General features: G+C 43.0%; 1 protein-coding gene across 1 annotated transcript in view; it reads left to right on the top strand.

Moving 5' to 3' along the window:
* The first annotated feature begins 13,648 nt into the window (after positions 1–13,648).
* OSMR (oncostatin M receptor) overlaps positions 13,649–27,609 on the top strand; it is a 116,182-nt gene continuing 102,221 nt past the window's right edge. The window contains exon 1 of the mRNA XM_089687827.1: positions 13,649–13,870. The gene's annotated coding sequence lies outside the window, so the exon portion shown is untranslated. The remainder of the gene's footprint in view (positions 13,871–27,609) is intronic.

Below are 27,609 nucleotides of genomic sequence, written 5' to 3'. Positions count from 1 at the left end.
ACCATTATGTAGCCAAGCTTTTTTTTAATTTTCAAAAGTCAGTTATTTTATGCTGTCTGGTTCCCGCTTCTTAGCCTTCTCTTCACTTAGAAACAAGTAATTAAAAGAGAAGTATGGCTTTTTTTCCCCCCAATTTATACTTACCTAGGTAGATGCTGCATTGCTTGGATGCTTTATCTGTTCCCCACCGGCTCTTAGCGTGAGAACTCAACGAGATCACATGGCTACTCAACACTGAGTTCTCACAGCTGCTCTGAGCAGAGAGCAGGACTGTCAGTCACCGCTCTCTGCTCAGCTCCCTTCCCCCCACGTTCACTGGAGCACTGGGCTGTGGAAGGAGTTGGTAGCTCAGGCTCTCAGCACTTCTCTGAGAGGCTTAGCCAGGTGCCACTCCAGTCTCTGGGGTGGATCCCGACTTTGAAGTCGGAATCTTTACCCAGCCTGGACCAGCTTAGTGACGTAAACCGACAGTCTGCTGTCAGCTGAAAATGGGTCACGGGAGTGCAGAACAGTGATCCACAAGAGAAGTACAGACAAAGGAGCTTTGGCTGTACTTCTCCTTTAAGGTAAATCTCACTGATGTGAGGTGAACTCCCATCTTGGACAGCTGTCTCCAGGATGTTTGTGGGTTAGGTGCAGTGTGGTGCAGCAGCAATTATGACACTGAGGCCTGGGATGAAAAATCCAATGTATTGAAAAACCTGCAGGACAACAGCCCAGTGGGGAGAGCATCCATCCATTAACTCACAGTCATGTAGGATATTGTTTTATATATATATATATATATATATATATATATATATATATATATATTACAACATCCTCCAATTGATGCAGTGGAGAGTCAGTGGTAGTATGCCTGAGCTGAAGGCAGCGCCTGCCGAGGGAGGTGAAGTGTGGTGTGGCCAGTCCAACCCAAGAGGGAGATTGTGGAAGTGTAGATGTAGGCCCTAAGCTTTTTGTACTCCTCCAGAACCTTTCCCTACTGCTAGTGCTGTCTCTGACAGATGGATAAGCTCTTCCTACACTAGCCACTTCGCAAATACGCACCAACACCTGAGGACTTAAAACATGCTGCTTGAACCAAGATGGCTGCCAGGCTCAGCTTGATTCAGCATAACCAACCGGAACGCTGCTCCAGGGGACCAAGAAAACCATACAGAAACCAAGTTTCTCTTGACTACCTTTCCAGCTGCAGTATTGGTCTGGTCGAGTGCCACCTACATACTGCACCTACCTACACATTGACCCCTACTAGATGATTTACCCTCAACTCCTGTTGAGGTGACAAAAAATGTTGGATTTATGCTTAAGCTGGGTATACACTAGAACTTTGTTCAACATGTTTCTTTTTAAGAATGTTGTCAGAACGTTTGTTTGTTTTTCTAATTATTGGAGGAGTCAAATCGATGTTCATTTTTGTTCATAATAACAAGGAAATTCAAAGGAGTGGGATATAAATGTTTTCTCAAATGTAACAATTTGTAACAATGTATGTGGTTTTCATTCAGTAAAGTTCATCCATTCCAAAACTGAATGTTAAAAGCAAACAAAATCTACTATTTTTGAATGACATTTGAATCGAGAAATAGAAAGGTGAATATCCCCAGCAGGGACACCAAGAGCAAGAGTGATTTTAACCGTTCAACACTCCAAAGCAAAAACAAAATTGTCTTTGCATACCTTTTAAATATTGACCATTATTTGTTCATCTCTGTGGATCGACATGGCAGACAGATAACTAGAATTTTCAGAAGTAGATCAGCAGTGACTGTGGAAATGAGCCCTGTGTACAGACTGTATTACAGGCAGGGGCAGACTGACCATTTGAGCACTTGGGCACTGCCCGAGGGCCCAGGGTCAGTAGGGGGCCCCATGAGATGCCCCTGGTACCTTTTTATAGGCTTTTTTGGGTGTGGGCAAGGACATGGGGGCCCTATGATCCCCTATTGCCCGGGGGCCTCATGAATTGTCAGTCCGCCCATGATTACAGGGCTGCAGGACATTTTTGGAGCATTGTTTAGCAGATTTGGATTGTATGCTGACTGTGAAGATTGGATCCTGTATATTGGATGGTTGGGTAGGACAAGGATGATTAGTACAATATTTGTTTCTTGCATGTTGATAAAGAGTGCAAAGTCAGGGAAGATAATAAATTATACATTGACAGGTCCTGGTAATGTGTTATCTATAACTTTATCACTCTTCTTTGGCAATGTGTTTCCTAACCTTTGCCGTAACTGATACAGAGAATATTTAAAAGAAATTGCTGAATTCCTTTTTCATCACCTAATCAGTAGGGCATTTTAAACTTTAATCTATTCTGAAATAGCTTCAAAATGTTTTCTAAGAATGTTATTTGTTTGCCTTTTTATTATAATTTATACTGTATATGTATTTATATATTATATTTTGCAATAAAAGCATATTACATTATATTTACATAGTAAATATGTAACTCAACCTTCACTTAAAAATATTCAATCTTTCGGTCAGTTACATACATTGCAATATACTCAGTTATTCCATGTACAGGTACTTCCTACTTACTGAGTGGTTAGTGGGAGGGTCTTTCTACTATAGTCACATGATCAATGACCTACGATGTACTGCAATAGAGAAAAAAAAACACTGGGAACAACAATGAGCAAATTACATGAAGCAAGGCCATGATAGTAGCTTGAATTTTGGCTTATTCTTGCTAATTCTACCAAAATTTATGCCATGGATGGCCCTGCAAACACCCCCAGATCAATAAAAGTCGATTTAAAAGTTGATTGAGCGAGGTGGAAAATTATTCTGAACAGTTTGGTAGCACTGCTACCTGAACACAATAGCTAGTAGTAGAAATTTCTCGATGCGCTCTGTTGGCATGGATGGTGGAATATATTGATTTTCACCCATTCTGCCCATGGGCTGAACTAGACAAAATATTGAGCAATCTATGACCAACTTTAAAGTAACATTTCTGTTTAAGAGAGGGGGATCTACACACTAACAATGTGCAAGGAACCCTTGTTGACAGGTGCGGTTATCTTTCCTGCCACTGGATGGCTCTATTCCCTTTGCGGTATGGTAAGGGGAAAGTTGTAATTAGGTGTCAATTTCTCTTTTAGAGAAATCCCTCCTCTAGCAATGCAATGGGGGTTAGTGGGGTTAGTGCCCATATAAATGCCATTGTTGGGTAGAGTCCAGGGTAGATGGAGCAAGGGAGTGAGAGCTGCTAAGATGTAGTCTCCTGCAGTACTGATCAAAAGAGCCCTTAGCAGGGCTGAAGTCCCAGGTGGGGTGGTACTGAACACACAAGGAACTGATGTAGTTGCGCTGTCTCCCCTGAATTTCTTGTGCAGGTCCTGTAGGGGGATGTGTAAAGGCCTTGGAGCCATGATCAGAGTCCTCTGATGTGAGTAAGGGTGGAAGACTGGGAATGAGTATACTATCTGGGAGCATGCCCAGCTGGGTAGAGCTATAGGGGATATTGGGAAGAGACTGGTATACTAATGAGAGCACCTTAATCCCCCCTGATCCTTAGCTGCAGATCCTGGGACTTGGTGATGGAAGCTAAATGCTGAAGACTTAGTATACATGGGGAAGTGGTTTTCCCAAGGAAAAAAATTAAAGAGAAGATGGTTTAAAAGATGTGTATTTGCACTTTGCACTGAAATTACTGCTACAGAATATCTAACCTTGCATGTGGCTTTCTGCACCAAAGACTTACAGTAAAATGTGGAAAATGCATTTCTGTGTGTACATTTCTTTATTCTCAGATATTAAGGCCTCAGGCCGGGGATGTCATGAGTGGACCTAAGGCCAGGAGTCTGACACAGTATTGTAGAAGGTTAATTCAACAACAGGTGGATAGTTGTCCTATCCAAGAAGAAGCGGGGCTGGGACAGTAGAGTCTGGTGCCAGTATCTCCACAGTCGCAGTCCCCATTATACCCTTGTTACACATTTTAACAGTTTTAGAATTTCATAGCTGTCTGAAAATTGACAGAAATATAATTCTTATTAAAATGAAATTATACAAATTAGTTCTATAAATTGCTAAAAGATGTCATCTATGAACCTTTTCAAATCCTATACAAATACATCCTTACACAAAAGACCTACCATTTCCCAGGACAGGAGGCTTTTATCAAAGTTCTTATAAAAAAAAGCAAACGACCACTAGACCATGTTGCTTCCAGTCCCATCTCTCTCATTATTCAGAATGTGAAATATCTATGCAAGATCCAGGATAATTGACTAACCAGACACTTGTAAAAATTAATTGAGCCATCTACTGTATGTTTGGATTTTTCGTGAGAAGAGCAGTAGTCTATACCATTAGGAAACTGGCTGGACATGGAATCGCGCTCCAAGTATAAGAGACTACCAGCTGCTAGCACGCCAACATATATATATTAATAAGTAGAAACAAGTGCTGCATTCCAAAATCATTAAAACTATCAAACAAAATAACCACGCAAAACAATAAATCAAAAATGTCCATAAAACTTTATACAAAAGTCCACCATCCAAAGTGAAGTGAATGACTTGCAGTATATCTACATTTTATAGGAATAAAGTGCACATCTTCCCACTCAAGGATACCACATCACAGTGTTCCTTCACCTCATGCTCAATCAAAACATGCTTACCAGAACCATTTGACCCTTTATTAAATAGAAGTCAATATGCCCTTCTGTATAAGGGATCCTCCATGGCCAAGTTTAACCCTCCTCATATACAGGTCTCTATTGGCTATCCTCCCAGGCTCCAAAATGTTAATTGAAAGAAAGCCAAAGATTTCACGTAGTGTAAAACCATAAGGCAAAAATGTTATTAAAACAGCTGAAATACTCACAAGTATATAATAAACAGTGCCTATAACAAACCAAGCTGGTCACGAGAATTGAATGGGCCCCTTCCTGACACCAGGATGCGTGATAGCGCCAGAAACGTTGGCTCCACCCTACGCGTCACATATAACATCTTCCGGTGTGTGGGCTCCAGATTCAGATTTCCTGAGTGAGAAAAGCTTTTAGGAGCCAGCACCTGGATAAATTAAGGACCAGATTACGCACGGAGATTGGAGTGGTGCAGCTTTCTATTGAACTTTCACATATAACAATAGCACTACATAGTAAAGTGATATGTTAGTTATAGTTGGTGTCTGGTGGGCTGAGTCAACCTCTGGTTTCTTATATATCTTTGACACTCCAAAAGTGCAATTGTCACTGCCATAATAAAGACTCCATTAGATAGAGGAGGAGAAGAAGATGCTATCAGATAGTTTAGCTCTCTGGACTCTACCGAAAAGTGAAATATCAATTTATATTTTACAGAATAACTGCACTTTCAGCTAACTTACATCTAAGTTCCCCTTCTCAACCCCCCATTATAGCATTATCTCCCTATACTTACTTTAGATCACTTGGTGACCTGGTACAGGAAGCTGCATCCTATGCCAGGGCAGTATGACATGGTGCAAGGCAAGCCTGCAACATATTATACTGTAACTATGGAATCTTTCACAGCAAATTACGACATGCTTGCTAAAGTGAAATATAAACAATTCTGTAATATGGCAGTAGATGAAGACTCTTCAGAATCTAACACACTCTGCATCCACCTCCTTAATGTTCTTTCTCAATCATATGTTTTTCTATGGAATTTTTTATTTCAATATAGTGATGACATTTCAACACAAGAGGGCGACACATGCGATTAAAAAGGCGCAATTAAGGCACTATATAAAGCAATGGAAGAGATTTCCCCTCCCAGTTCTGACGAAGTCTGCGATGATTGGCGCACGAAACGCGTCAATGTAATGACATCATCACGCTCCGCATCTTCATAGGCTGCGGTATTCACGAGGGGAAAGAAGTAAGCGATGCAGCTCCATCTTGGATAAGCATGAGGCAAAACGAAAAACTACAAGGCAACCACTCTGAGGAGCTTTATAGGCGATTTAAGTGACTCAGTTCACTTCCACCGGTGGCAAGTACTAGAGTGTTAAGCTGAGTCACTATAGACCGCAATTTTTTGGAACGGGAGTTATACCCAATGCAACAATAGAGTCATTTGAGCCCTATATTGACGGGAATTTTTGGATCCAATAGGTATATTTATACCGTGTGTTATATAGCCAGTGGTATGGGATATCAGTCTCACGTATCCCTATAGGAACCGCAGCAGCTCTTATATAAGAGCAATTTTTGGAACCTCTAGAGGGGCATATTCAAAGGAACCATTAATGCCTGAACGCAATCTTTGAGATTTTTACACTAATAACTCTGGACTACAACTTCATTACCAACATATCCATGTTTTTCACTCCAACAGTGGGAATTTTTTCTGGTACCTTTAATGGTAATTCACATTAGTCACATATGTATGATACTAATGCACTACTGAATACATCCTTCACATTTTTTATATTTATTCTACCTTTAGAATCACTTTATATTTTGGATTCATTTCCATCCATGCTGGTCACTCAGGAAGATCTTTACCCACCATTTATGTATCATGGCACACTCACTAAGAAGGTAATGAGATGTATATCTATAATCTAACTAATCTGAATATGTGCATCCTATTAGGTTGATATAAAGATGATAAGCCTTTGATTCCTCTGAATTCATGATAATCCACTATCTAATTCCTAGGATTCCATCTATACATATTGTGATGTTCATGAAGGAACAGTTAAAGAAGAAAACGAATTTGCTAGGTCATGCAGTATGGAACTTTACATCAGATAAATACAGAAGGAAATTTTATTGCCTCGCCGATTATTTTTGCCCATAAAGCTAATTTGAAGATGCCGAACGGTTCTTTATTTTAATTCTTTGATTTTAATATGATTGCAACATGTTCACTATGTCAATGTCTACCTTTTTCATGATCCATGTGATCTAATAAATACACTATTGCATTCACTCCTGTAGTGATAGATTACTCCGCCTAGGATTTAATCAACCATCTTTCAGGTGGTTTTGCACTAGTCAACTGCCATTCTGTTTTTTTATCCACCTGTAGTTACATAGTCTGGCTGAAAAAAGACAAAAGTCGATCCAGTTCAACCAGTAAAAAAAAAGTTATAATCCTACATCCACAGTTGATCCAGAGGAAGGCAAAAAAAACCAGCAAAGCATGATCCAATTTGCTCCTGCAGGGGAAAAATTCCTTCCTGATCCCACGAGAGGCAATCGGATATTCCCTGGATCAACCTTACCTATAAATGTTAGTATCCAGTTATATTCTGTGTATCCAAGAAAGAATCCAGGCCTTTTTTGAAGCAATCCACTGAGCTGGCCAGAACCAACTCTTGAGGGAGTCTATTCCACATTTTCACAGCTCTTACTGTGAGGAAACCTTTCCGTGTTTGGAGATTAAATTTCTTTTCCTCCAGACATGAAGAGTGCCCCCTTGTCCTCTGTGATGACCTCAGGGTGAAAAACTACACCGAGTTCACTATATGAACCACTGATGTATTATACATGTTGATCATATCCCCCCTTAATCTCCTATTCTCAAGAAAATAAATTCAGTTCCTCTAATCTTTCCTCATGGCTGAGCTCTTCCATGAGTCGTATCAGTTTGGTTGCCCTTCTCTGTACTTTCTCCAGTTCGCCAATGTTCTTTTTGTGAATTGGTGCCCAAAACTGAACTGCATATTCCAGATGAGGTATTACTAATGATTTGTACCGGGGTAATATGATATCTCTCTCTGGAGTCTATACCTCTTTTAATACAAGAAAAGATTTTGCTTGCTTTAGAAGCCGCAGCTTGGCATTGCATGCCATTATTAAGCTTGTGATCTACCAGAACTCCCAGATCCTTCTCCACCATTGATTCCCCCAGTTGTACCCCCCTAGTATGTATGATGCATGCATATTCTTAGCCCCCCAAGTGCATAACCTTACATTTATCAACATTAAACCTCATTTGCCACATAGTTGCCCAATTACACAGTGCATTGATTTCGGCTTGTAAGTTGGAGACATCCTGTAAGGACGTTATGCCACTGCACAGCTTGGTGTCATCTGCAAAGACTGAAATGGGATTTATAATCCCAGACCCTATATTGTTTATAAATATATTAAAAACTAAGGGTCCCAACACAACCTTGGGGTATACTAATGACAACCCTAGACCATTATGATTAATACTAATCTTTTTCCCATCCTATCCCTACTACCTTGACCACATTGCAATCCTTGGTGCACTCCTAACCTTACCTTTTTTGTATGTGTAGCACCCTACTGGAGTAGTGTATGTTGTTAGATAAATGTAGTTAGTTCCTCTGTAATCAGTGGAGCAGGGGGTTGATTGTTCAGGCCCACTCAGTGTCTCACAGACTGCTGCTCTCATTGCTTCCCCTGTATTCTGGAAGATTCTAAAATTATAGTGGGTGAAAGAACAGAGTAAGCAACCTGAATATTTATGGGGCTCTAGTCAATTCCTGGGGAGATGTGCACAGTAGGCAGTTGGAGAGTCGATAAATAGTTTGAGGCCTGAGTCAGAGCATAAGAGTTTCTAGGTCCAGTCCTGCTGGAGGAGACTCCTATGTAGAAGCTCTGCCCCTGGGGCAGGACTATTGGAGGTGCCCCTTCTATTCCTAAGCTTAGTCCTGGGATAGGTTTGGGACTGGAGAAGCTCACTGGAGAGTGCCAGGAGGAAGTTGGGGGAAACTGTCCAGCTGTCCTATGGTGAAGTGAGTCTGTGTCTCCCTCACTGGAGAATACCTGGTGGATATCGTAAGGAGACAATCAAAGATCCTGTGGCAGTGTGAGTAGACGACCCAAGTTCTGGAAGGTTAGTGACTGTGTGTAGCTTTGGGTCCTTTGGAGAAATCCTAGTCACCACCAGCATTAGAGATTCTGTGGGACATTTTTATGCAGCTTAGCAAGATAGAGAAGAGTCCTCTAATTGCTCAGTTCACCAGCTGTGGGGGTAAAAAAGACACCCCTAGACTGTTCATTCAAGCTAGTGGAAGAGTGGAGAAAATTCTGAGTAGCTGACTGTGAGTGCATTAATCCGGGGAACGCATCAGATTCACCAGCGGCTTCTTAGGGGGTGCGATAGATCCATGCCAGAGCTGCATTAACCAATGAACAGCGCAATAAGAGTTTCTGCCATAGAAGACTCCAGTTGAAATTTTTAGACCCGCAAACACATAATATGGCCAATTTAGATAGAAGACAATTAATCTACCAACATGTATATGGAGTGTGAGAGGAAAGCCATGCAAGCCTAGGGAGAAATGCAAACTCCATGAGGATCCTGGACAGCATTTGAATTAAGGACCCTATTGATGAAAAGCATGAGTGTTAGCCACTAAGTAACTGTAATTCCCGCTAATTTTTTGGGGAGTGTTTTTTTACATGGCAATGTTACCCGTAAAAAAGATCTTAAAGAAATGTTACGTGCATGGTAAGACTTTTTTTTAAATTGGAAAAAAAATCATGATAATAAGTTCTGAAAAACAGAAACAAATTCTGGGTAGAGGAGTTGTATCTCTGGAAAGTTTAATATTGTGCAGCGAAAGGGCCAGTAGTTAAATATAGTGACAGAGATAGTGTTTGAGACCATGTTCAAGTTTCCCGATGGGAATTCCAGACCTATCTTTTGCCAAGATATTCTCTCTTCCCTAAATGTACATACACTAAATTGAACACAAAACAGTCCCAACTATTAAGTTCCATTTTGTAATCTTTTCTATATTCGTTTCCACAACCATTTTGTGTTTGCAAGCAGAAAGCATAGGAGGTTTCCAGCTCACACAATTTCTGTGAAAGTTTTGGACTCATAGAGCAGATATAATAAAACACTTTCAATGGTACATTTAGTAAACTAAGGGGGATCAAAGAAGTGCATTGTTAGGGCTTGCATAGACTTTACAAAGGGAGGATAAAAAAGGTAATTAGGACATTTAAACATTCACAGAGTTCATACTCATTAAGTTTATGGTATCTTAGGAAAATGACAGTCACATGTATTTGAGAATATTATTTAAATACAAAAAGAAAACAAAAAAAATATACTAAAGAAGAGCTTGAATGCAAAGATACAAACAATTCTTGCCTCAGCTTCTGAAGCTGTGAAGATATTATACCTTCTTGTCTGTGCTGAAGACTGCTTTATGAGGTGATTGCCCCATAGAAGTCTAAGGGCCTGACTGCACAATTGAAGGGTGCAAGAGAAAGTAAGATTTTGGATGGAGGCCCTGAAGATTCCTATCTTTATTTTAGCCTCCTGACACTTTGGAGAAATTTCTGAAAAATGCTTTGGGAAACCCTAAGGTTGGAATAGGGTTTAAATGGCTCATAGATATTATAGAAGTTCCTTTAAGCTACCTTGGACTTGTTTTTGTTAGAAAGATCAAGCTAGCCTGCATGGCTAGATCCCTGCATGAGCATTGGTACATTTTATAGTTGCACCAAACAAGCTATTTAAGGTTGACACCTTCGGGACACCAGTGGTGAGAGATCTGTGACCTATGATTCTGCATCTGCTATTAATCTTACTTTACTACCCTGGCAAACTCTCCAATTCTTCTTGGGCTCCTCCTGGTCTGTTGTTCCATTCCTGTATTGACCCCGGTTTGTTGTTGACCACAATTTCTGCAATTTTTTATTGCCCGCAAGTTGCTGGCCTGGTCTATCCCTGACTCACTCTCTGTCTGCTGTATTGGTAGTTGTTTGCCTGATTGTTGCTGACCTTGGCTTGCTGCTGGACTCTTCTCAATGGTGACCTGCATCTCCTGTCACTGCCAGCCACACAACGGCAGTGCTGACGAGTTCCAGTACCATCAACAGCATCATTATCATCCACCAGCACTCATGCCAGTCCTATGTCTTTGCACTTTCTATCTTACTTCTCAGAGATGTTTGGACTGGAGCAAGTGTAACACTACCCCCTAAGGAGTCGCTGAGTATGTGGGTCACCCTACAGTCCTGCAAAGCCAGGCAACATGCACTCCTACATAGGCTTGCATCCAGAGTCAGAAATCAGTCCTTGAGCTTTGATTTTGTTATTTTATTTAGGGCATTTGAACTGGGATAGGGTTAGGGGTGTACAGGTTGCCCAAGGGAACTGATGAACTGAGCACAACTTCTGGGAACTAGTTACAGTCGCCACTGAAACACAGTCTCTGTTGGGGAGCTAGCCAGCACCTCCTTAATGTACCACCCCAGATCCTAAATGAGCTCCACCAATGTGCTCCTTCCCTTAAACGCCCAGGGGGTGCAGGGTTACTCACTCAGATCCTCTCCTGTACCGCTGATGGGTTGGTGGCTGCTACCAGCCCTTTTAGCTGGGCAGCTCCTTCCCTGCTGTACAGGTGGTCCTTGCTCTGGGGGCCAGTGAATCCCCGAGCTGTCCTCCTTTCCAGCTCCACTGCTGTAGATGAGCCCCTCTCTCCATCTGGGCTCCCTCCCAGGCTCATGCCTTTAGCCTCACATTTTCCGTACTGTCTTCCACCCAAACTCTCCTGCTACTGAGCAGGCTGCCACTTACTTTTACTGGTTGTCTTAGCCCCTTGCCAAGCCTCCTGTTGGGGATTGATAGGATCCCTCAAGAGTACAGGCTAGCATCTCCTCAGATCATTGACATTAACAGTTTTGAATCCTTATGATGCTAGCCCTGGTAAATAGATAGAAAGGTACTGTGTATTATATTTACTTGTTTTAAACTTTTTTTTATTACATTTCATCAGTTGCTCTCTGGTTTCTGGCCTGTTCCAAAATGGTGTCATGTGTTCCAGAAGTCTTCATGGGCATTAATTTTATTTTATCTTGAGGAGGGGAAAAGGGTCTTTCTCAGCTAAGCTTTCATAGCGCACCCTGGAAGGAGCCACTGGTGATAACTGATTCCTTTCCTCAAGATTAGTGCACACACAGCCAGGCACACAACATTTTCTCCCCACCACTGCCTGAACAGAGCAGTCTAGGGTTAGTCTTATGATTTTATTGCAGAAATTAACTTGGATAAGGGGAAGGGGACAAGGGATACACCAAAACCGCTGAAATTACTTCTTTGAGGACTCTTCTCTTCACACTGAGCTGCACAAAAAGTCCCACACTACTCTCTACTGGCTAACAGGAGCCTATGAGTTCCTTTAAAGAAATTAGAACTGCACACAGACACTAAGGACTTAGGTGTGTACTCACAATACCACAGGATCATTGGCTGCCTCCTTTCAGTATCCACTGGGCACCCTTCAGTAAGGGAGACACAGGCTCACAATTACACAGGACATCTGGACACTATTTCCTCAGTTTCCACCGGGTACTCTTCAGGGAGCTCTCCATACTAAAAAGAAACAAGCAGACCAGACTTTACAAGTATAAAATCCAGCTTAAGCTCCAGATGGGACCTCAGTGACTCTTGAACAGTGCTTTCAGCAGCCTGCCCTTAAGGGCAGAACCCATAGACAAGAGTCTCCACTGGCAGGTCTGGACCCGGGATCCATACACACTGCCCCAGGCATTGAGCCATTTATAGGCTCACCATCCACTTAATGGACACACCTCCCCAGGGATTGGCTGGGTCCTCATAAATATTCAAGCTGCTTCCCTATGCTTCCTCCCACTACGCTTCCAGAGCCTGTGAGATACTGAGCAGACTAGAGCAATCAATACCTGCTCCACTGATTACAGCAGAGCTAAACTAAATTTTCTTAGCATCCTACACTAACTAGGAGGTTCCTGCACCTACCCTCCTGCCTCCTTGCCTGAGCTGTAGGAAGATGGATTCCAGGATGTAAATGGTACATGAATAATCTGCCCTTACTTAAAGCGGAGCTCCACCCAAAAGGGGAAGTTCTGCTTTAAGGACTGCTCCCCATTAAGGATTGGCACCTTTGGGGGGCGGGGGGGAGTGGGTACCCAACTATAACAGGTACCCGCTCCCACTTCCGGTCCAATCGCCTAGGCGATCAGAAACGGAAAGTGTCCTCCCTGTAGTCTTTTGGGACATGTGACAGGTCCCAGAAGACTACAGGACCATTCATGAAGCGCAGTCACAAGCTATCACAGCTGGGTGCCCACACTGAAGATGCCAGCCTCCTGGAATACAGGACAGCTGGTCAAACGGGCTGCAGGGGACACACCACGGCACCGAGGGACAGGTAAGTGGCTGGTTTTTAAAAGACAGCAGCTACAATTTGTGTAGCTGACGACTTTTATTTTTTGACAGGGTGAGCGGAACTCCACTTTAAGATAAGCTTGGCTAGGATTGCAAGGGGGAGGGGGGGTTCTCAACAAAATAAAGACATGGATGGATAGGTGAGTTTGCAGTTTTCAGTTTGTAGTCCTCAGATACAGTCGAGTTCCACTGTAAGGTACTGAATTCCACGTTTTGTGCAGTATAGTGATTACAGCAGAGTTTTAGGTGTTCCATGGCAGGTTCTCTTTAGAATACTTTAAGGATCAAACACAAACTCATTTGTAAACCTTGACAGCTTATTTCCACAAGGTTAAGCTTACAGGAATCAGATTAGCTGTGCATACACCAGGCTGTGCAGATGAATGGAAGAGATAGAAGTGACTCTACATGCATTAACCTGTTGACACAGACAAATGAGAAGAGCCCATCAGAGAAAAAAATGAATTCATTTTTCCCTTTAAATTCTGCCTTGCGTATTAAGCCAAGTGATTCAGCTCCCTCTTCCTGTAAATCCTCCCACTCCTCTGTTTCTTTTTTTTTTTTTTTGGATATGGCAGATCCTTAGTGAGGATGGAGAGACGACTTTAAAAAGTTTGAAAACTACTAAATGTTCAGTAGATGTTAAGCTTTGAAACTTCCCAATCCAGAGCCTTCTTTCACTTACGCCTCATTACACTGGAATTTTGTGGAACTCAGGAAATCAACTAAAAGTAAGTAGAACAAACCCTACATTGTCCATGGACTATGTGTATGACTACGTAACTGCTAACAGCAGAATACCAACTGTTACTGATCTCCATGATTAGTTGTCGCTTTGCTTTTAATAGCTATAAACCTCCATGACTTGTGTTGTGTGAGCCGGGACCTGGGTGTTGTTAGGTGCTGGGAACCTGCAGATCCTTCATGGGGCCCCCGTCTAATGAACATGGGAAAGGAATCTTCACTCTTCTAAACTAGAACAGGAAATAGTGAAAGTGAAAACAATGCGCAGTAATGGAGATAACTTCTTGGGTGTATTTTCCCTGCTTACTTTGGTGTTAAATCTTTGGGGAAAAAGAATAATACAGTCTGGCACTGTGAGACCAAATAAAAGTCATATATAATACTTTTACATATTTTAACGTATACATTTTAACTATTTAAGGCTTGCATGCATGTACAGGTTGAGTGACAATATAGGTCGACTACAAGAAAAATATCTATTAAATTATTTGTCATCCAGAAGCCAAGAAAAACTCATTTGACTTTTGAATATATATATATATATATTATTATTATAAAGGATTTATATAGTGCCAACAGTTTGCTCAGCGCTTTACAATATAACGGGAGACAATACAGCAACAATACAGTTCAATACAAGAGGGATAGGAGCTTACAATCTAGGTCTAGGAAATATATATATATATATATATATATATATATATATATATATATTTTTTTTTTTTTTTTTTTTTATTTTTTTTTACTTGCTAGTGTTCATAGGAGAGGGATCCTCCTATTGACTGAGACACTGATGTCTGGACAGCCATAACTGGTGGAGAAATATCATTGCAACCAGAAAGTTAAAATTTTGGTGGAAAAAAATTAATATTTTGAAGAAAAAAGATATATTAATATTTAATATAATGTAATAATAACATAACATTTTTATATAATATGCAATTGTAAAGGAAACAAAATTGATTTTTGAGAAAAAGGAAATAGTAATATTGAATATAATATAATAATATTAAAATGTAACATAATATAAAATTTTTAAGACAAAAATGAAATATTAATGTTTAATATAATATAATAATATTGATAGTGATATAAATTTACATAATATTACAAATTTAAGAGGAATAAAAGGAATAATCAGCTTGATTGATTATAAAGCATGCATAGGACAACGGAAATTTTGTAAACTCAGCAGCCACTGCAGACATGCATGTTGTGAGATGCCAGCTTCGATAAAGTCCTAAGGACACTATTAAAGTGTTACAAAACCCACAACAGTAAAATCAGTCTGTATATGCAGTAAAGCATGCTTGTTATACTCACTGTTGAACCTAAGGAGTTAATCCTCCACATTGTGTGATCCTGTCTTCTCTGATCCTCCCCTTGTTCTACTGTCCCTAATCCATCTACTGATAGAACAGAGCCTTGGGGGCAAGCTGCACATGTTCAGTTTGATGTGTAATGCTAGAGTTTTTTTTCTTGGAAGAGTGCATGTGATCAGCACAGGGCCAATCAGCGCTGTCCAGACAGAGGGTCAGGGGTTATTATTATTTCACATTATTTATATAGCACCAAAAGGTTTGCTCAGCGCTATAAATTATAGTGGGGAACAGTACATGAGACAATACAAGAAAAAACACGAGGGGTTTGAGGGCCCTACTCTTTCGAGCTTACAATCTAGGAGGGAGGGGATAGTGGTACAGGAGGAAGTGGCTGTGGGGGATGGAGTGGTGGGAGGAGTGGAGGAGATCGGCTGTTAGGTGAGGGTGGGGTAGGCTTCCCTGAAGAGATGGGTTTTCAGGGTGCGCCTAAAGGTGAGGAGGGAAGGTGACAGTCTGATGGATTGGGGTAGTGAGTTCAGGAGGATGGGGGAAGTCCTGAAGTCGGGCGTGGGAGGTGGAGACCAGGGAGCTAGAAAGTAGGAGGTCTTGTGAGGAGCGAAGATTACGGGTTGGGTGGTATTTGGGTATCAGGTCGGTGAGGTTGTTTGGGGCAGCGTTATGAATGGCTTTGTATGTCAGTGTTAGTAGTTTGAATTTAATGCATTGGGCAATCGGGAGCCAGTAAAAGGAATGACAGAGGGGGGTGGCAGAAGCGGAGCAGTTGGTGAGGTGGATGAGTCTGGCCGCTGAGTTCAGGATAGACTGAAGTGGGGATAGTCTGTAATGAGGTAGGCCGGTGAGGAGGGAGTTGCAGTAGTCAAGTTGTGAGATAATGAGGGAGTGAACGAGTTGTTTAGCAGTGTCTGGGGTTAGGAACGTACGTATTTTGGAGATGTTGCGGAGGTGGAGCCTGCATGAGTTTGCCAACGATTGGACATGGGGTTGGAAGGACAGGTTTGAGTCAAGACACCTAGGACTTTGGCTTGCGGGGTGGGACTGATGGTGGCGTTGTTGGTCGTGATGGAGAGGGTGGGGGCACGGGCTGGGGGGAAAATTAGGAACTCGGTTTTGGAAAGGTTCAATTTGAGGAAATGGAGCGACATCCAGTCTGATATGTCGTTCAGTAGGTGGGTGATACGGACGGAGACTGAGGGGGTGAGGGGTGGAGAGGTAAATTTGCGTGTCATCGGCGTAGAGGTGGTAGTTGAAGCCGTGGGACAGTATCAGTTTGCCGAGCGAGGAGGTGTAGATGGAGAAGAGAAGGGGCAGGGACAGAGCCTTGGGGGGCCCCAACAGATAAGGGGAGAGAGGGGGAGGTGGTGGCATTATAGGTAACGCTGAAGGAGCGTTGGGATAGATAGGAGGAGAGCCAGGAGAGAGTAGAGTCTCTGATGCCGAGGGAGTGTAGTTTATTAAGGAGGAGAGGGTGGTCAACTGTCTCAAATGCCGCGGAAAGGTCGAGGAGTAAGAGGACTGAGTAGTGGCCATTAGCTTTGGTGGTTAGCAGGTCATTAGAGATTTTGAGTACGGCGGTTTCGGTGGAGTGTAGGGGACGGAAGCCAGACTGTAGTGGATCAAGGAGATTGTTGTCAGTGAGATGGGCACTTAGGCGATTGTAGACTAAGCGCTCAAGGAGCTTGGAAGTAAATGGCAGCAGGGAGATGGGTCTAAGGTTGTTCAGGTCGGTGGGGTTCAGGGAGGAGTTTTCTGAGTATGGGAGTGATGTGCGCGTGCTTTAGGGGGGAGGGGAATGCGCCAGTAGAGAGGGAGAGATTGAAGATGTGGGTGAGGGAGCGTAGGATGGAGGAGGAGGGTGACCAGAGGAGTTGTGTGGGGACAGGGTCAAGGGGGCAAGTCGTGAGGGGGGCTTCTGAGAAGACCTTAGTGACCTCCTCAGTGGTAGCAGTGCTGAGGGAGCGGAGTGTTGGGGAGGTTAAAGTGTGCGGGATGTTAGGTGTGGTGGGGGGCAGGGCGGTTGCGTGGTCAGAGGAAGGGAGAGTTGATGGGGTTATAGTGGGAGGGAGGCTAGGTGAGGAGGTAGGTTGAGCATTGGCGATGTCCTTACGGATTGCGTCGATCTTGTTGTGGAAGTGATTGGCATTCTCGTTGGCGGTGAGCGAGGTACTGGGTGGGGGTGGGGGGGAGAGAGTAGGGAGTTGAATGTGGAGAAGAGCCGGCGAGGACAGGTGGAGAGGGTGTTGATGAGGGTTATGAAGTAGGCTTGTTTGGCGGCATGGAGGGAGGAGGTGTAGGTGAAGAAGGCGGATTTGTAGAGGGAGAACGCTCAAGGGGGATCTGGTTTTGTACCATGATCGCTCCAGCGCGCAAGTGCGACATTTAGGATTTTTAGTGTGGTCGTTCTGCCAGGGTTGAAGCGGTCGGGGTCTAATGCTATGTGTGGTCAGGGGTGCTAAGGAGTCTAGGGACAGTGGAAGGATACTGTCGTACAGACGGTCAGCTGCAGAGTGGAGAGGGGCCGGGTACAGGTTGCGGAGGTTACAGCTGGTGATGGTTTGAGGTTCAGGAGGGTGTTAGAGGCCGGGGAGATGGAGAACATAATGAGGTTGTGGTCAGAGAGAGGGAAAGGGGTGTTTGTGAGGTTATGGAGGGTGCAGAGATGGGAGAAAACGAGGTCCAGGGTGTTCCCGTTGGTGTGGGTGGAGGACTGTGTGCACTGTGTGAGTGAAAAAGAAGAGGTTAAGCGGAGGAGTTGGGATGTAACCGGGTTGTTGACATTGATAGGGATATTGAAGTCTCCAAGAATGATGGTGGGTAGTTTAGAGGAGAGGAAGAAGGGTAGCCAGGCGGAAAAGTCATCAAGGAAGCGGGATACGGGTCCAGAAGGCCGATAGATTACTGCAATCCTCAGAGGGGTGGGGGAGAAAAGTCGGATGCAGTGGGCCTCGAAGGAGGAGAAGGATAGAGAGGGGGGGTTTGGGAGGACCTGGAAGGTGCTCAGCGGTGACAAGAGCATGCCGACCCCACCACCTCTACGGCCGCTCGGTCTGGGTGAATGGGACCAGACCAGACCTCCATAGGTGAGTGCCGCAGGGGAGGTGGAGTCAGTGGCTTGGATCCAGGTTTCAGTGACCGCTAGGAGGTTGAGGGAGTGGGAGATAAAGAGGTCATGGATGGCAGTGAGCTTGTTGCAAACCGATCGGGCGTTCAGGAGTGCAACCGAGAGTGGAGGGGTGGATGCGGGGAGGAGGGGGACAGGTATAAGGTTGAGAGGGTTGCGGTGGTTTGTGGGAGTAGGAGGGTGCCTAGTGGGTGAGTGAGGTGGTGAGGGGCCAGGGTTTGGGTAGATATCCCCAGCGGTTAGGAGGAGGAAAAGGGTGAGAAAGATGGCATGGGAGCGGGATGTACAAGAGCGTGTGGGTCTGTTAGTGGTGGCGTGTGGGTCGGTGGGAGAGTGGAGTATCAGGAGGAGGTGGTGAGAGCCATAGTGGGGAGATGGAAGCAGTCTTATAGGACAATCAGAGGAAAATTAAAACTCCTCCTACGAGCTTTACCTTAATGGAGCCCATGCCAAGCAAGCCACCCACTTTGTTCAGTATGCAGAAAATCAGCCTCTCCTCATTCCCTTGAAGATCTTCCCTGGAAGACTACAAGGGTCACTTTAGTAGCTTCTACAGTCATTTCTCACATCCATAGGGATTGGTCAGGTATGAAATATGCATACTTACAATGGTCACACCCTTTGACGCTATAGCAGCTTCAACTATTCTAGGAAGGCTGTTCACAAGGTTTAGGAGAGTTTAGGAGTGTGTCTATGGGAATGTTTGACCATTCTTCCAGAAGCACATTTGTGAGGTCAGACGCTGATGTCAGACGAGAAGGCCTGGCTCGCATTCTCCGCCCTAATTCATCTCAAAGGTGTTCTTATGGGTTGAGGTCAGGACTCTGTGCAGGCCAGTAAAGTTCCTCCACCCCAAACTCACTCATCCATGTCTTTATGGACCTTGCTTTGTTCACTGGTGCGCAGTCAGGTTGGAACAGGAAGGGGTCATCCCCAAACTGTTCCCACAAAGTTGGGAACATGAAATCGCCAAACCTGTCTTGGTATGCTAGTGCTTTAAGAGTTCCGTTCACTGAAAATAAGGGGCCAAGCCCAACCCCTGAAAAAAAAACCCCATACCATAATCCCCCATTCCACCAAACTTTACACTTGGCACAATGCAGTAAGGCAACTACTGTTCTGGCAACTGCCAAACCCAGACACGTCCATCGGATTGCCAGACAGAGAAGTGTTGTCACTCCAGAGAACACGTCTCCACTGCTCTAGAGTCCAGTGGCAGCGTGCTTTGCACCACTGCAGCCGATGCTTTGCATTGCACTTGGTGATGTAAGGCATGGATGCAGCTGCTCAGCCATGGAAACCCATTCCATGAAGCTCTCTACGCACTGTTGTTGTGCTTATATGAAGTCCACACAAAGTTTGGAGGTCTTTAGCTATTGACTCTGTAGACAGTAACAGCATGCGCTGACCCCGCTCTGTCATTTTACGTGGCCTACCACTTCATGGCTGAGTTGCTGTTGTTTCCAGTTGTTTCCATTTTGTTATAATACCACTAACAGTTGACCGTGGAATATTTAGTAGCAAGGAAATTTAATGGATGGATTTATTGCACAGATGACAACCTATCACGGTACCATGCCTGAATTCACTGAGCTCCTGTGAGCGACCCATTCTTTCTCAAATGTTTGTAGAAGCAGTCTGCATGCCTAGGTGCTTGATTTTATACACCTATGGCCATGGAGGTGATTGGAACACCTGAATCCAATGATTTGGAGGGGTGTTCCAATACAAAACAATGGAATCTCTAAATGAGTCCAAACAAAAACACGTTTTCAGTAGTGGGGAAGGGTTAGAACTTGATAATGCTTTTATTGTTGTCACTGCTATACTCCCCTAGTGACAACTCTAATGAAAATAATGAAAAGCTCTTTAATTGGGACAAACATCTGAGAGAAATTGTATCTATTCCCACCTCTAGCCAAAGCTACAACAGTTAAAGTTGGAGCTTTATACAGGGTTTACCCTTAACAAAGGATTCCCAGAGCTCTGAGGGCATGCCAATGAGAAAGTACAGCAGTTTCTTCCTTTCAGGTCTTCTATTTCTGATTGAGACCTTGGATGGTGCCCAACTGTTTGGTGTAGTCAAGGCGGAGCTATGGCTGAGGCAATTCGCACATTGTATCAAAGACCAAGCTGGCGGTGTGCTGCATCCTTGTATTGCACTGTCGGGATGTTTTCTGGATAAGTCATTCCTCCTCATTTGATAATAACCAAAATGGCATGTAAGGGCACTTTGAGTGGTTTGGTCACTATAAGAATGCTAAATATTGATAGAATATTTCACTTCTGATTGTAACAAAAAATGATGCAAAAAACGAATATACTAATATACTAAAACAATACAAATATACTCAAACTAAAGATTAAGAAATATATATATTGAACAGAATACTTTATTTGTGTGATTTTTCTTTGGAAATGCACACACACCGTAGTCTATATTTGTCAGCTAAGGTCACCAGTATACATAGTAGTTCCATACTAAATACATTTTTAGTGCCATGACTAGAAGATTGATTGATTGAATAAAAGCTCCTCACTGCATGTCCAACATTGCAGCCAGAAAATCTAAATTTCTATACATGTGCACAGTTTGGTTAAAAAAACAGTATTTGTAGTTTATCGACAGCAATTAATATTTGCATAATGTATAGGTGCTGTTTTCTTTTTGAGGAAATGCTAGATTCCTAAAGTGGTATTAATCACAAAAGCATTATATTTCAGCTTACCAATTCTTAGATGTGGTGGCTGCATTAGTCTTCTTTTTTTCTTTTATTTTCACCTGGTAATTTTTGCCAGTGGGTCTGTTAATTTCCAACTTCCTTAAGCAGACCAAGCTGCCCAACAAAGATGGCAATTAGAGGGTTTAGACAAACCATTTACCATGGACGGACAGGGGTGCTTATAATGGTCAGCATTTATTGATTTATGTATTTATTTGTATAAAACCTTTGTCGCAAAAAGAACAAACTGGTTGCTGTAACTGTGTAAAAAGTTTTAGTCGGAGTTTGGATTTAATTTGTTACTCAATCTAAATCTGTTAGTCTTACACTACCTTCTCCTCAATGCTGCCACATCATGCCAGTTTTATTGTACTTTCATTAAAAAAAAATGCAGTTGTATATGTGAGAACACTCCATTATAGGAATGGACAATTATTTCTCAAGATGGCTTTCCTAATGGTGACAACAATGGATCATTCCTGTGTATGGTGTGTTGAAACCGCCACTCGTAGGTTCTACCAGATTCCTGTGTGACATGGTAGCAACAGATTGTCAAGTCATATAACGCCAACACACCATGGAACTTTGAAATAGCCTCCAAAAGTGTATTAAAGCAATCACATCACAGCAAAGAATTGTGATATTTCGGGACCACTCGGGACCCTTTCATCAGGCATTTGATAACACAGGAGCACAGTTGGGATACAGGGACTGTGTTGTCACCCTATAACAGGAAGTGCCTGAACAAGGAACTTCATGGTAGGATCACCAGGTAATATTTTGATAAAAGCTGCAGGTTTCCCAAAAATATTCACTATGTACTACGCATATGAGACAAAGCCCAGTTTATTCCTATGGAAACCTTGGAGAACAACTCTTTACGAACTGGGTCACAGTGAGCATGTGCAGTATAAAGTGGCCCTTTTGAGGTGAAGGTTTTGTTGCTTAGGGCAAGGCCATACCGTGAAGATCATTGGATTGGGGCTGAAAGTAAGAATTTGTACTAGTGGGAGGCACCCCGGGGATGTGGGGGGTGATTATACAAATGCACAGATGTCCTTTAACATGTGAAAGCTTAAGGTTTTAGTGGTTTAGCATGCATCTACTTTAACCCCTTGACGCCGATATAATACAAATATGCGGCCTCACAGAACTGGCCTTTTTTCCGTGGGACCACATGTTTGCGTACCTGTCTTTGTGCTGGGAGCGCGCTGCATAGTACGCTCCCAGCACAAAGACCGGGGTGTCACTGAGACCCCTGGGTCCCGTTTTAACGATCAGGACCCGGGACTCCCGATTCCGGGTCACATGATCGCTGTGATAGCCTCTGATTTGCTATCACAGTGATCAGTCACTGTACAGCCCGGCCCCCTTGTTTTTTTCTCTCTCTATGAATGGAAGAGAGAGATACATTGTATCTCTCTAACTCCTGGCATAGAGCGGGAAAAAAAATGTTTGTTAAAAAAAAAAAAAGATAAATAAATATTAAATAAATATTAAAAAATAAAGAAAAAATACCTAGATCATGGTTTGATCTAGTTCAGTGCCAGGGTTGGTGTTTGGGTCAAGGTCAAAAGGTCAGGGTCAAAGGTCAGGATTAAAAAAAATGGTATCAGTGTCAGTTAGTGTCAGTGTGTTTTGGGTAAAAAAAGACAAAAACACTAAAGCACTATTGTTTCTGGGCTGTACTATGGGTACAAACAACAAATAATATACACATATATGGTATCACTGCGATCGTCAAGAGCTGAAGAATTTATTTTGGGTTGTTCTTTGGTGGTAGGTTATGGTAGTGACAAAAAACACACAGCTAAATAAAAAAAAATGATTTTTTTTTCACTATTTTGGGCCAGTTTTCCTTTGATAACAAAAAGAAATCAGGAGATATCCATTACCATTTACCACCAAATGAAAGCCCAACTTGTCCTGAAAGAAATGTGGTATAATTCACCTGGATGTACAAAGTAGTTGTGATGATATGGATGGTTTTACTAACACATGTCAAGGTTGCAAAATTGTGCTTCGGCATTTAGATTTGTTTTACCCTTAGGCGTGAAGGGGTTAAGATACATGATACTTCTCATTACCACAAATGAAAAACATAACACCTTTTCAAATTAGGCCAGTCACTTTTTCACACAGTCACTTAGAGGCCAGTTTCTGCATTGTGTCATTGCTACATTTGTTTTTTGCCCAATCCAGTGCCCTCTAAATCTAGCAATTGCCTAATCAGATATTTTTTCCATTGTTTGCTTATTGCATAACTTTGGATAGTTTTATATGGGAGGGACAGTAACACAAATTCAATTCACTATTTAAAGCCTAACTCTACGAAAAATGGAATTTAAACACTGTAGTGTATTATGCATCAATAACCTTACTCCTCAGTCTTGATTCTGAACACCTCTTCCGAAGCCATCTCGCAGTGTAATGGATTAAAGGCACAGCACCTTCTATCAGCAAAGCTAATATCCTCCCCTGGGGAGCAGACATTTCCCCTGTTCCTTATCTTCTTGGACTTTGGTTCCCTCACAGCCCCCAGGAGCTTTTCTGGCTCTGCAGCCTATGAGAGACGACAGGGCTGTTAGGAGGTGTGCTGATCGGTGATGTGGACACTCAAAAAAAGGACCACAAGACGTAAACATGAGACAAAAGGATCGGCATGTGACCATGGCTTCAAATAAGTAAAATTGGTATTTGGATAGGCTTTTTTTCATGCCAACAGTTAGTTACAATATAGGGTGGTGGGTTGCTATTGAAGCGCTATCCCCAAAGGAGCCGCTGGTGATTATGGATCCTCTGTTCTCTGCTGAGACTCTTTAAACTACTCGGCCTCCAATAATACACCTAGTTAAGATTACTCACACCTATCTAGCTTAAGTGTTAATATTCTACGGTTCTATGATAGTGCACTGTGTTACACTAATCCACATAGCATCAGTAAGAATAGCATCAACCATGAAAGCAAGAATGGCACAGAGCAAAGCTCACTGTATTTCTTAGCAATAGCTACAAAAACAACATTCCTGAGTGTAGTCTATACATGCAGCCCCAATAGTGGGTGGGTGCATGTGGTCCTGGCAAAGGGGTACCCCTGGAGGTGACTGTAAAGTACCTGGCGCCTAATTGTCAGTGTTGGTGGGCTTTCTTTGGGGCCCTTCTAGCAGTGGTGCACATGTAGCTGTTTCAGACTATACACAAGGGATAGCTGATGAGCTGTTAAATAGGGGCAGTCTCAGTAAGTAGTAACTGTGTGCCACAAGGGGTTAAACTAAGATAGTTCTGCTCACCACTCATGGTATGCAACAGATCAGGTCCAGTCCACTTAGTGATCTGTTGTCCCAGAAGTCTCAGTCCACATGATCAGGCCATCACAGTCAGATCCTTGCGATCAGGTGGTGGTGGCCAGGGGCGGACTGACAACTCATGGGGCCCCCGGGCAATAGGGGATCATGGGGCCCCTGTGTCCTTGCCCAAACTCAAAAAAACCTATGAAAAAAGTACCAAGGGCATCTCATGGGGCCCCCTACTGACCATGGGCCCTCAGGCAGTGCCTGAGTTTCCAAATGGTCAGTCCGCCCCTGGTGGTGGCATACTGCAGCAGGTCTCCCCTGCCTGGGTCTTAAGGCATAGTAGCCTGTCTCTCTAGTCCTTGCAGGTTCTGTCCTCACGGATGATAGGCACAGGCCCTAGCTGCCTTTGTTTACTCCCGACACTAGTCTGCCTGAGCCCAGCTAATCCTGCCTGGGAAAACAACTGTCTCTCTCATCCTCTGTGTGCAAGGATGTCGGCTCTTGTAGTTCTTGCAGACATTAAATTGTACTGTGCAGTGCCCTTTAAGACTACATTTCCCATGATGCTCTGCTGCACAGCAAGTCTCCTTCTCTGAAATTCTCATTGGATCTGACTCTACTGCTCTTTGATTTACTCAAATACACTGCCAGGAGGAAGGTAGGGGGGCTTTCACACAGAGCCTGTTCTGCTCTCACAGCAGAGAAGCTAAAGGTGAGAATCAGCTGCTGCAGCACATTGACAATGGGGAGAAGGAAGTGAAAGGATAGGGGCACATGCAGTCAGCAGCTACCCAGCTACACTAATAGCCTGGAGTTGGGCTTTAAATATCCTTACTGTGTCTAATAAAGTCCTCTTAATGTTCCATCCAGTCACATCGGATTTCAATAAACAACTAAGAGTGCTTGTTTTATCACAGTAATTTTGTGGATTATTTAAACCCTCAAAATATAAAAGAAAGATATTGCACATCTGATTGGCTCAGTCTGGGTCAGGTATTAGTTCACAAATTGAACACAAACACCCAACCCAACACTTTTCAATGCTAAACAGTGAGCCATTGACCTGTCAGGATGGGCCCCTTCTAACTAAGCGCTGCAAGTGTGATCAGTATAACTGATCCAGTTGTGGCAAGATAGCTGTAGCTTACGGTCACAGTAGAAATAGCAGACAGTGACTTTATCAAAATAACATCTTGCAGATCGTAGAAAGCTTTTAATAAAAACATTGTGCAGATCATAACAGATTAACCTCAGATAGATCAAAACGAACTACATAGAGCATCTCCTAGCTAGAGTGAGGTAGGGACACAATTATTTAAAGGCAAACAAACAACACTTCAAATGTAACATGATTGCACCTGATAAGCTAGGTTGGTATTTGATTAAATATTATTTTAATACTTCTTCCATCTCTTCAATTATTATTTTTATTACTTTTTCCATCTGTTCATTTTATTTATTTTAAAGTAAATACAATATTTTGGAATTTTAATGATACCTTTTATTGGTGCCCTTGGCACTGGCACCTCTGGGCCCTTTAGGGGTTTTAGATGGTGGGAGACAGGGCGGGGTTTCTGATCATATGACCGCCGTGATTTGCTGTCACATGATTGGGAAGCTGACAATTGCGAGTAGAGATCATAATATATCTAAATGCAAAACTTTTTTTTAGTTTGTGGTGACTATTGCCACTGGGAATAAAAGTAAGTAGAAATATTACATTTTAATTTGCTTCAAAAACAGGGAATAGTAGGGAAATTCTCCAATAGGGGCAGCTGTTCTGCTGACAACTAAAAGGACGGTAACCTCATTGAAGACATTTGCTCTCAGTTCCTGTTGTGTCTAGATACAGGTAAGGAAGTGAGGGGAAGTGTCTTAAACAAGATTCAGATGGCAAATGGTCCATTATCACCGAAAATCCCAAATTTTAAAGTGAAAGTTTAGAGGATAAATATTAACAAACAGACAGTTCTGTAATTCAGAAGATACATACTATGTCAGTTTACAATTTCAGCAATGATGAGAGGAACTCTCCTGCATGTGCGGGACTGACATCACCTCAGCCTGGCCAATGAAAATGGTCAACCTTCTTCTGCTCACCACAACAAGGGTAGAGAGGGCATCTTCCAATAGAGACCCTAGTCCTAGCAGCTTTGGTGACTATCAGGGATTTCCTTCGCTTTAGAGGGATTTATTCCCACTTTTTGTTGTGGCTTTGGACAAGACTGAAGGAAAATTCCCCAATTAGATGGCAAAAATAAAAAAATCTGACAGGGGTATAACCCTCTCTTACTCTATCAAAAAAAAAGTCTTAAAAGTGGTGATTATGGTTTCCTATAAGCTTCTTGATTATAGCAACAAATTAAAGTGTTACTAAACCCAGGACCCTGCATTCACTATATACGGTCTCCCCAGACCCTGCATTTACTATATCTGGTCTCCCCGGACCCTGCATTCACTATATCTGGTCTCCCCGGACCCTGCATTCACTATATCTGGTCTCCCCGGACCCTGCATTCACTATATCCGGTCTCCTCGGACCCTGCATTCACTATATCTGGTCTCCCAGGACCCTGCATTCACTATATCTGGTCTCTCCGGACCCTGCATTCACTATATACGGTCTCCCCGGACCCTGCATTTACTATATCTGGTCTCCCAGGACCCTGCATTCACTATATACGGTCTCCCCGGACCCTGCATTCACTATATCTGGTCTCCCCGGACCCTGCATTCACTGTATCTGGTCTCCCAGGACCCTGCATTCACTATATCTGGTCTCCCAGGACCCTGCATTCATTATATCTGGTCTCCCCGGACCCTGCATTCACTATATACGGTCTCCCAGGACCCTGCATTCACTATATCTGGTCTCCCACAGTACACAGAACATGGAAATGCAATTATTTTAGTAAATATAAACTGCTAAATACCTTTTCTCATCAGCAGTGAGATCTGTCAGAGTGTGGTTCTATCATCCTCCACTCACTGCAACTGTCACCCTGCCACTGCCAGCCACAGATACAGTCCATCCGTGACACTGATTTAGTCTTTAATATTGGTGCTAGTGGAATCTTATGGCACTTATTTTCGACTGTTTTAAATTTATTTATTTATTTTTTATTTTTTTGGGGGGGGAGGGGGGGGCAAGTATATGGCTTGCCTATGGCGCAAAATAGTCTAGCACCAGCCCTGCTTAACAGGAGATAAGAGGGGGACACAGGAAGAAGGGAAGGATCAGAGAAGTCA

The sequence above is a fragment of the Staurois parvus genome, unplaced genomic scaffold (genome assembly GCF_062004578.1).
Source record: "Staurois parvus isolate SC_StPar_1 unplaced genomic scaffold, SC_StPar_1.0 ptg000438l, whole genome shotgun sequence".
Taxonomy (NCBI): Eukaryota; Metazoa; Chordata; class Amphibia; order Anura; family Ranidae; genus Staurois; species Staurois parvus.
The sequence above is the reverse complement of the archived record's forward strand: the minus strand, read 5'-3'. Positions and strand labels throughout refer to the sequence as shown.